The 11,736-nt window shown below is 32.6% G+C and overlaps 1 pseudogene; it reads right to left on the bottom strand.

The window, feature by feature from the left end:
* Window positions 1-9,884: 9,884 nt before the first annotated feature.
* On the bottom strand, window positions 9,885-10,737 carry LOC124924329 (annotated as a pseudogene).
* Window positions 10,738-11,736: the final 999 nt, after the last annotated feature.

The following is an 11,736-nucleotide window of genomic DNA, read 5'->3' on the forward strand; positions in this document are numbered from 1 at the left end:
GAAATGACAAGTACCCAAGGAAGTTCAAAGGAGGTGCAAGGTCTTCGAGCGGCTCAAGGCTAAAGGCGCGAAACCATCAGATCCACAAGGTTTGGCCACAGGCAATAAGGGCCAAAGTCAGTCCGCCTTCACTCGCGTTAAGTCCATGGGAAAGGAAGCAGGGCGTGCAGTCAGGGAAGGGGACAGTGAAAGGGGGATGTTGCCCCCGCAACAGTTGAAGTCCCTGCGGTCTGTGCTTAAAGGGCTTGTGCGCAGATTCGAGGGACCATTTTCAATCGAGAGACGTGTGGGAAAAGTCTCATATCGGTTGGAATTGGAGGCCATAAGTGCACCCGATACCGTGATGCGCAAGGGGGAGGAAGAGTACTCAGGGGACGCTAGGAAGAAGACCACCATGCATCGTTCTAAGGTCGTGCCGAGGTCGGTCACGACTTAGGTGGGGGAGAATGTCACGACCTATTGGTATGTGGTGCACATGTCAAGCCCATAAGGTGCATTTTCCAGAATATTCAAGTCTTGGGTCATTTCTGGAACTCTCTAGAATCCTCTAGGAGTTCCTGAATTTTTGTTGGTCATGGAACTCTCTAAATTTCTCTAGAAGTTCCCTTTTTGTGAGTGAGATCATGGAACTCTCTAGAATTCTCTAGGTGTTCCTCTTTTTGTAAATAGGGTCATGGGACTTTCTAAAATTCTCTAGGAGTTCCTTTTTGTATGTAAGGTAGGAGAACTCTCTAGAATTCTCTAAGAGTTCTCATGTATATGTATTAGTAGAATTCTCTAGAAGTCTCTAGGAATTCTTAGGTCTAGATTAGTAATAGAAGAGTCTAGAAATCTCTAGGACAAGGAAGATCTAGAATGATCTTCCCACTTGTATATAAACAAGTCTTGGCCATAAACCAAGAAACTTAACTCAACGAATGAACTAAACACTTGTAATACCCCACTCTTGTAAGCAATAAAAAAGATATTCTCCAAGCTCTTTCTCTCTCAAATATTTCATCTTCTTGTATCTTTTAGAAGACTGACTAGCTAGGATTGTGGAAATCTAGTCTAGTGCCGTACGGGACGAGAGAATATTCGGTGACCGAGTTTCTTCCTGTGACACAAAACTCTCTTTATTTTAGTCTTTAACCCATTTTTATTATTGGATTTAAAAAACAATTAATTAAAATTTGTTTCAGATAAATTATTAAATAAAAAATAAAATGAAAGTGGATGACTCTAATATCATTTTAGCTTTATATATTAAAAAATAAAAATTTAAAATTTACTGAAAAACCTAGATAAACAAAATGATCCAAAATCAAACCGTTCCAACAATAGTTTAGCTGATTTGAATAAAGTATTATTTAATTTCAAATTGAATTATTTAAGTTAAATAATAAAAATATTCTTATTAAAATTGCTATAAAGAATAAAAATATTTTAATTTTTAATTAATTTTAATAAAATAATTGTTAGTTATCAAAGTTGAATCCAAATAACCCAATGTTATATATACAAGCAATTGCTATATTTTCCTATCTATATTAATTGTGAGAGTCAATTCTCCATAGCAAAAGTTTTAGATTATAAATTTTGGATTCTAATATTTATAACTATTTTTAAATATATATACTTTTAGTATTTTGAATTTGTTTCTCTATTTTTTTCAAGATATTTAGGTTAGCTTACACATATTTTTATTAATCTTTTTAGTACAATATTTTTTTAATGAGAATCAAATATAAGACTAAGTGATGATAAATTATTTAATTTAAATATTTTATTATTTGAGCTACTTATTTTTTTTTTTGAAAATGTTAAAAACTGTCGAGGTCAAGTAAAACTTAATATTGGAAACATTCTAACTATTAAATTATCAAATTTAACTTTCCTACTTGTTTAAAAATTAAAACATTAATAAAAAGTTATTTTCCCCCACCCACTCCATTTTATAAAAAAGGATGGCTAAGTGATAATTAAGACTGATATATATGGAAAATCATTTTCATTTTAGGAATCAAGCTTATAAATTAACATAGTTAAGTTATTGTTTCTGTTCAATTATTGCCAAATAATGCATAATATTGAAATAATTATTTTTCAATAAAGTAAGATGAGAAAAAAAAGTGTATTTACATTAAATTTAGGATGCCATGCATGATTAATGGAAGATGTAGGTAACATGACTCATAAAAGCATTATAGTTGTACCTGATAAATAAAAGTTATAATTGTTTGGTCATCTCAATTTATTAGTATTGTTTGAAAAATGTTGCCATGACTGATCGAGAAAAATCATAAAATAAAATAAAAATTAGTGGCAAAATAAAATATTCCAAAAAAATATATTATTTTCCTTGTAAAACTTTAAGTAAATTTAAATTACAAAAAAATTTATTGATGAAAAATGAAGTTATTAAATTTTTAATGGGATGATTTATTATAATATTTTTGTTATTTAAATTTTTTAAAATAAAGTAAAAATATTAGTGTATTTTGATTGTGAATGTAACGATAATATTAAACAAAAATGATTAAATATATGACTTTTAGTAAAAAAAATCCCCAAATAACAATGTAATTGTAAAGAATATACATTTAAATAAAAAAGCAAGACATGTATCATTATAAAACTTCACATTTAATTTAGTAATTAATATATTAAAAAAGGTACAAGTAAAAATCCCATAACAACTAAAATTGGAATGATACAAGAAAATTAAGATAACCCTTACACATATACACAAATCTCATAACCACTCCATATAATGCAATAGGTAAATAACAAACTTTTAAATTAAAAATCATACAAGGCAATATTATCATAAAAGGTAAGTGTACAAAATACATCTCTACATAGCAAGAATACATTATACATACATACCTTCTTTGTATGGAAAGCACCCCGGATCAAGCAATATAAATGAATCATATTCTGAATTGGAAGAAAATGGTTTCTTCGGGTGCACGCCATATAACGAATGAGACATAATCTGAATCAGAGAAAATGAACCAAGAATTGGGGAACAATAGCTTTCATAAAACCATGTTGGTGGTGACACCATTACTAAAACAATAGGCAGGGCTATGTAAATAACAAACGTTTAAATTAAAAATCAGACAAGGCAATATCATCATAAATGGTAAATGTACAAAATACATCTCTACATAGCAAGAATACATTATACATACATACCTCCTTTGTATGGAAAGCACGCAGGAGAATCATATTCTGAATCGGAGAAAATGGTTTCTTCGGGTGCACGACATATAATGAATGAGACATATTTTGAATCGGAGAAAATAAATCAAGAACTGGGGAATTCATAAAACCATGTTGGTGGTGACTCCAATACTAAAAAAAATAGGCAGGGCTATGAAAAATTTCTTTTCTCCATATACCATTTTTAATAATAGAATATTTTCAATGTTGGAATTAAACTAATTCCATTAATTAAATGGAAATGATATTTGGGCTAATGAAATTCACACCAAATTCAAATATGAATTAAGTGTGAAATTAATCCAAATGAAATTCACATGAAATTCAAATGTGAATTAAAGTGAAATTAATCCAAATGAAATTCACATAAAATTCAAATATGAATTAAAGTGAAATTAATCCAAATGAAATTCACATGAAATTCAAAAGTGAATTAAGGTGAAATTTCATCTAGATGAAATTCACATCAAATTCATTGTGAATTAAATTTGTTAATTGTTACAATTAACATAAATGTCTTGAATGAGGCAATTAACAAATGGTGTTAATTGCTATTGTAACTACAAAATATTTATTGTAGAATGTAACTTGCAAAGATGATGAAAAGATAAACAACGATAACCGTTGGATGAATTGATGATGGATTAGTGACCATTGGATTAAAGAATTGATTATGAGTTTAATTTTCAACTAAAAATATCCATTCACATTGTATTCCTCTCCACACATTATTTTATCACTTCTCACTCTAGAATTCTAAAGTCTTTCCTTGTTCTTGTGAGTATTCTTATGAGTGTTCTTCGTGTTTCATGACTCGACCATTTTTGTACAAAAACCGGTGATTGTTTGTCTAGTTCGCTGTTGTAGTAGTTTTTCTGTGCTAAATCATTGCAGGTTCCGTTGTACCCTGGGAAGCAGCCACCGACGAAACTCTCCAGCACAAATAGGAGACGGTGAAACTATTTTAAGGGAACTGTGATTCCACAGGCCTCGGAACAAACGAGAAGATTTTTCTTCATCTCTTAAATAATTTGTTGTATCTGTTTTATTATCATTGTATTATTTTCATATATTATTTAAGTGTAAACTTTATGAGATAAGATTACCAACAATCTTAAAACAGTGTCAAATATTATTTATCTCAGATTTTTACACGTTTTTGGTTTTATTTCAAAAATGACTACCAAAACACCTACTTCTAACATGAGGATGTCGGTTCCAACTAACCATCTAGATAAGCCAGAAAAGTTTGGTGGCTCAAACTTTAAGAGATGACAGCAGAAGATGTTCTTCTACCTCACGACCCTAAGTCTTGCGCGATTCCTCATGGAGGATCCTCCCACTCCCAAAATTGATGAGCCAAACGTGGCTTCATCGTCGGATGCAAACGTGCATCCGAAAGTTGATGTGCAAGCGGCTTCAGCCATTGATGCTTAGCACCATTCATATTTTTTATGTAGAAATTACGTGCTGAATGGTTTGTCAAATTCATTGTACAATGTGTATAGTGAAAAGAATATGGCCAAAGAACTATGGCAATCTCTTGAAAGTAAGTACAAAACAGAAGATGCGGGTGCAAAAAAGTTTATGGTCGGTCGATTTTTGGACTACAAAATGGTAGATTCAAGACCGGTCATTAAACAAGTTCAAGAGATCCAAGTTATTTTGCACGAAATTCATGCCGATGGCATGAATTTGGGAGAAACTTTCCAAGTGGAGGCTATTGAGAAGTTGCCACCGTCTTGGAACGATTTCAAGAACTACCTTAAGCACAAGCGAAAGGAGATGAACATAAAAGAATTGGTGATTCGTCTACGCATTGAAGAGGAAAATAAAAGCTCCTCAAAGAAATACTTTAGTCAACATGTGGCTAAAGCAAATGTTGTTGAGCATGGTAAAGACAAAAAGAAACAAAATTCTTTTTTCAAAAACCGGAACCTTAATCCTAAAGGAAGAATTTCTAAGAAGTTCACGGGCAACTGTTTCAATTGCAATGGTATGGGACATAGATCTTCCGATTGCAAGAAGCCGAGAAGAGTTCGAGAGGCTAACTTGACCCAAGGATTATCGGACATGGATCTATATGCGATGATATTTAAGGTTAACTTGGTGGGGTTTAATCCACGAGAATGGTGGGTTGACACAAGAGCTACAAGACATGTTTGCTCCAATAAAGAAGTATTTTCAAGCCTCGAAGAAGTGAAGAATGGTGAAAAACTTTTCATGGGGAATTCTGCCACTTTTGACATATAAGGTGAAGGAAAAGTGGTGTTAAGGTTGTCTTCAGGGAAATATTTAACTTTAACTAATGTGTTGTATGTTTCAGAGATTCGGAAAAATTTGATATTCAGATCTCTTCTAAGTAAGAATGGTTTTAAAATTGTGATTGAGTCGGATAAAATTATTTTATCCAAAGGTGGAATGTTTGTAGGTAGAGGTTATGCTACTAATGGGCTTTTTAAACTCAATGTAATGGCAGTTAAGCCAAATATGAATGAAAAGAATAACTCTTCTATTTATCTGTTGGAGTCTTCCATTTCATGGCATGGTAGACTAGGTCATATTAATTATGATTCGATGCATCGATTAATAAAATTGAAGAGTATACCTACATTCGAAATAAATAAGAAACACAAGTGTGAAATTTGTGTTGAAGCGAAATTGACGAGATCATCCTTTCGAAACGTTGAAAGAAGTAATAGATCGATTGATTTAATTCATACAGATGTGTGTGATTTAAAAGGAACAACAACACGTGGTGGAGGAAAATACTTCATTACTTTTATTGATGATAACACAAAATATTGTTATGTGTATATTATTAAAAGTAAAGATGAAGCCATAGAGAAATTCACTCTTTATAAAAATGAGGTTGAAAACCAACTTGGTAAAAAGATCAAGGTGTTAAAAAGTGATAGAGGAGGTGAATATGAATCACCTTTTGCCGAGCTATGTGCTCAACATGGTATAATCCATGAGACGACAACACCTTATTCTCCTCATCAAAACGGTACGGCTGAGAGGAAAAATAGAACATTAAAAGAAATGATGAATTCATTTCTATTAAGTTCTGGTCTACCACAGAACATGTGGGGAGAAGCTATTTTGACGGCTAATTACCTTTTAAATAAGGTTCCACGTAAGAAGCTAGATAAAAGTCCATATGAGTTGTGGCATAAAAGAAAACCATCATATGAATACTTACGAATGTGGGGGTGTCTAGCTAAGGTAGCCATACCATTACTTAGAAAGGTAAAGTTGGACCAAAAACTGTTGATTGTATATTTATTGGATATGCACATAACAGTAGTGCTTATCGTTTTCTTGTGTTTAAATTGGACATTCCAGATATTTATAAGAATACAATAATGGAATCGAGAAATGCATCGTTCTTTGAACATGTACTTCCATATAAGTCTAATGAAGAACAACGTTCTCTAAAAAGATTTCTTGAACTAGATGAACAAGAAAAGGAGAATGAAATTGAGGTTGAACTTAGACGAAGTAAACGAGCTAGAACCGAAAAATCATTTGGTCCAGATTTTATTACTTTCATGATGGAAAGTGAACCTCAAATGTATAATGAAGCAATTACCTCATCTGAAGGGCATCAATGGAAAGAGGCAATTAATAGTGAGATAGAATCTATCTTACAAAACCATAGATGGGAACTAATGAATCTACCTCCGGGAAATAAACCAGTAGGTTGTCGATAAATTTTCAAAAGGAAAATGAAAGTTGATGGATCAATTGATAAATATAAGGCAAGACTGGTGGTAAAAGGATATCGCCAACGAGAAGGTCTTGATTATTTTGACACATATTCTCCAGTTACAAGAATAACTTCTATTCGATTGATTCTTGCGATTGCTTCTTTGGGTAATCTAGAAGTTCATCAAATGGACGTAAAAATAGCTTTCTTAAATGGAGACTTGGAAGAAGAAATTTATATAGATCAACCTCAAGGGTTTTCTTCTCAAGGGAAAGAAAATAAAGTTTGTAAATTGGTTAAGTCATTGTATGGCTTAAAACAAGCTCCAAAACAATGGCATGAGAAATTTGATCATGCTATGATCTCAAGTGGATTTAAGATCAATGAATGTGATAAATGTATTTATATTAAAGACACAAAAAATGGTTACGTCATTTTATGTCTTTATATAGATGACATACTTATCATTGGAAGTAATGATAAAATGGTTAAATCCACTAAAGATATGTTAAATTCAAAATTTGACATGAAAGATATGAGATTGGCTGATGTGATTCTTGAAATCAAAGTGATTAGAACATCAGAAGGGATAGTTCTAAGTCAATCACATTATGTGGATAAAATCCTCGAAAAATTTAACAAGGATGATTCTGCATTGGCTAAGACTCCGATAAATATGAGTCAACATCTATCTAAAAATCGCGGGGAGAGTGTTTCTCAATTAGAATATTCTCGAATAATTGGGAGTCTAATGTACTTAATGAGCTGTACAAGACCAGATATAGCCTATACAGTAAGCAAACTAAGTAGATACACGAGTAATCCGGGTAATAATCATTGTAAAGCCATTGTACGATTACTTAGGTATTTAAGAAATACTCGTGATTATGGTCTGCACTACATGAGACATCCTGCTGTTATCGAAGGGTACACTGATGCTAATTAGATTTCAGATATGAAAGACTCTAAGTCAACAAGTGGATATGTATTTATACTTGGAGGTGTAGCTATATCTTAGAAATCTTCTAAACAAACTGTTATTGTTAGATCCACGATAGAATCTGAATTTATAGCTCTTGACAAATGTGGTGAAGAAGCTGAATGGCTACGTCTATTCTTAGAAGATATTCCAATATGGTCTAAGTCCGTACCAGCAATTTCTATTCATTGTGATAGTCAAACTGCGATTGGACGAGCTAAAAATCATATGTATAATGGTAAGTCTAAACATATACGTCGTAGACATAATATCATTAGACAATTACTCTCTACTGGAATTATCTCAATTGATTACGTAAAATCAAAAGATAATATTGCGGATCCGCTAACCAGAGGGTTAAATAGAGAGTTGGTGTTAAAGTCCTCACAAGGATTGAGACTTAAGCCTACAATAAGTTAGTATGAAGGGAAACACAACCTATGATGACTGGAGATCCCAAGAAATAGGTTCAATGGGACAACCTAATTGTACTAAACTTGGTAGATTGCAATGGGTAAAAAATCCTACGATAAAATAGCATTTCGGGAAAGGATAAGCACACAGGATTTTAATGATTCTTTATGAATAAAGAGATCACCTATGTGAGAGAGAAGTGGGGCTACTTCGAAAGAATTGCACGGCTCAATTCTAGACCCTCTCACTGAACCAGGCGAGTGTTCATGGCCAAAATGAACTGACATGTATCAAGAAGATTTTATGTGAAAGTGTGTAATCGTTTACACAAAAGGCAGAATAGTTCAAGGACATCGAGTCTACTAATCGGCTAGTAAAGTTATATATACTTTCATAAGGAAAGGTTCAAAGGGTTACACCTACCTATCCTATGTAGAACTCAACTGTTGAACCTTTCACCGAGTTAATCTTTCAATTTCCATTAATGTGGGGGATTGTTGGAATTAAACTAATTCCATTAATTAAATTGAAATGATATTTGGGCTAATGAAATTCACACCAAATTCAAATATGAATTAAGTGTGAAATTAATTCAAATGAAATTCACATGAAATTCAAATGTGAATTAAAGTGAAATCAATTCAAATGAAATTCACATAAAATTCAATGTGAATTAAAGTGAAATTAATTCAAATGAAATTCACATGAAATTCAAAAGTGAATTAAGGTGAAATTTCATCCAAATGAAATTCACATCAAATTCATTGTGAATTAAATTTGTTAATTGTTACAATTAACATAAATGTCTTGAATGAGGCAATTAACAAATGGTGTTAATTGCTATTTAACTACAAAATATTTATTGTAGAATGTAACTTGCAAATATGATGAAAAGGCAAGCAACGATAACCGTTGGATGAATGGATGATGGATTAGTGACCTTTGGATTAAAGAATTGATTATGAGTTTAATTTTCAACTATAAATATCTCTTCACATTGTATTCTTCTCTACACATTATGTTCTCACTTCCCACTCTAGAATTCTAAAGTCTTTACTTGTTCTTGTGAGTATTCTTGTGAGTGTTCTTCGTGTTTCTTGACTCGACCATTTTTGTGCAAAACCCGGTGATTGTGATTCGGGTACTTTTGTCTAGTTCGCTGTTGTAGTGGTTTTTCTGTGTGCTAAATCATTGCAGGTTCCGTTGTACCCTGGGAAGCAGCCACCGACGAAACTCTCTAGCACAAACGGGAGACGGTGAAACTGTTTTAAGGGAACCGTGATTCCACAGGCCTCGGAGCAAATGAGAAGATTTTTCTTCATCTCTTAAATAATCTGTTGTATCTGTTTTATTATCATTGTATTATTTTCATATATTATTTAAGTGTAAACTTTATGAGATAAGATTATCAACAAATACAACCAATCTACAGAATCTCAAAACCTAATCAATGGAGAATCCCGCTGCAAACAGTGGCAGCCTAAGCATCTATTATTCAAATGCACATTCAATCTTCGTAAAACTCATTTGTTCTTCTTATCTTCTTCTGATTTAGCGTTTACTCTTTGATTTTTATTCTTCAAGTTGAATGTTAACAGGCTGCCAGCCCCATGGATTATGCAAGATCCATTTCTTTGCATGGATCATTAAATGTACAATATGAAGTATCACCAAGAGATAGCTCTTTCAGGCACGTCCTCTTGATAATAATAGCAGCTTCATATCTGAAGTAATTACAATACAATACTATCATTGATAAAACACACAATGTAATTTTGCAAGTGAATGGATGGAGGGGTACCACTTACTTGCATTCAGAAGATGTTATTACAGATCTTCCATCAGATGATGACATAAATTTCTTAACCTTTTTCCAGGTTGTTTCTGGATAAGGCTTGCCTCCCCATGGGCGTACACAGTCCCATAATTTATCGTTTTTACCAATATACAATGATAGAGCACCAGAAATCTGCTTTACAACAAACTGCAGATCGAAAGCACTCTCTAGGGCTTCTTTAACATCAGTATTTTGGTGTTTAGCATCTCCATATCGGATGCAATCAGTTATGTTTTCTTCAGTTGGCATAATCTTTTCGGTTTTAAGAGTGTCCAAAGCAAGCAGAATAACACCAATTTGGCCTTGAACATACTCTGATGGCTTTGAGGCCAACACAATATTGGCATGATAGTTGCTAGCATATGTTGATGTGTGTCGCATGTTCTCTTTTTGTGATTCGTGTTTAAAAGATGTTGTATGTGTAATCGGTTGATATGGAGGATTCGCTACATTTGAATGACTGGAAATCTGGTTAAAATAGTTGTGTATTGGCTGTGAATTACTACGTGGTTTGAAATTAGGTTTACTAGGACTTATCTGAGATCCATGAGAAAAGTTCTGATCTGGGTGCGAGGAATTCCTTAGTGGAAAATGGTTCTGATGTGGATTTTGATTATTGTTGATGTTTATCCATGGAAGAACAGAATCTCCTGTGTTAGAATATAAGATAATATATAATGTAAGATATTATCACAATATTATAAATTGTGATAATATCATTAGTATATTATATTATATCAATATTATATTATATTATTAGTTTACTTATAAGCTCAATGTAATGTCTATATAATAGACATAATTTATGTAATTCAATATATAACATTCAATACAATTTCTTTATTCTAATATGATATCAAATTTAGCTCAATAACGACAGTGATTGTCGTCGGTATTGGAATATAAATCATCGCTATAAATTATTTGGGACGGCGTAAAAGCAGTCGTCAGTCGTCGGCATTGCACTTGTCGTTATTGCCCAAAAACGCATATACCGACCATTTTAGTACCGTCGCCATAAAATCATCTATAACGACCACTCTGACCGTCGTCATAGAGGACTCTATAACGACCACTCTTACCGTCGTCATATAATACTTTATAACGACCACTCTAACTGTCGCCATAAAGGTCTCTATGACGACCACTCTTACCGTCGTTATAGAGGACTCTATGACGACCACTCTACCGTCTCCATAAAATGTTTTATGATGAACCAAACAAATTAAATAATATTCTTAAAACATAAACCAAATATAAAATATTATAAAATATTTAATTTCAAGGTTTTAATAAACCATTTCTTGACTTACCATTGAATAGATCACAACCATTTCCTTACTAAAAACGAAAATCGAAATTCTTTATAATTTTAACTAAATGACAAATTTCAAGTGAGAAAGTTTTAGGAGAAAATTCATCATCTCCACTTCACACTCCAGATGAATCCTCCTTTAAGAACACAAATATTTGACCTTACCGATCCCTTGAGATTGACATGTAAACACCATAGACAACGCTAGTAGCTAATACACGCACATTCTCCACTACTTCTTAAGGCTTATTAACCGTCGTCTTTGTATTAAT

The sequence above is a fragment of the Impatiens glandulifera genome, chromosome 2, assembly GCF_907164915.1.
Source record: "Impatiens glandulifera chromosome 2, dImpGla2.1, whole genome shotgun sequence".
NCBI classification, from domain to species: domain Eukaryota; kingdom Viridiplantae; phylum Streptophyta; class Magnoliopsida; order Ericales; family Balsaminaceae; genus Impatiens; species Impatiens glandulifera.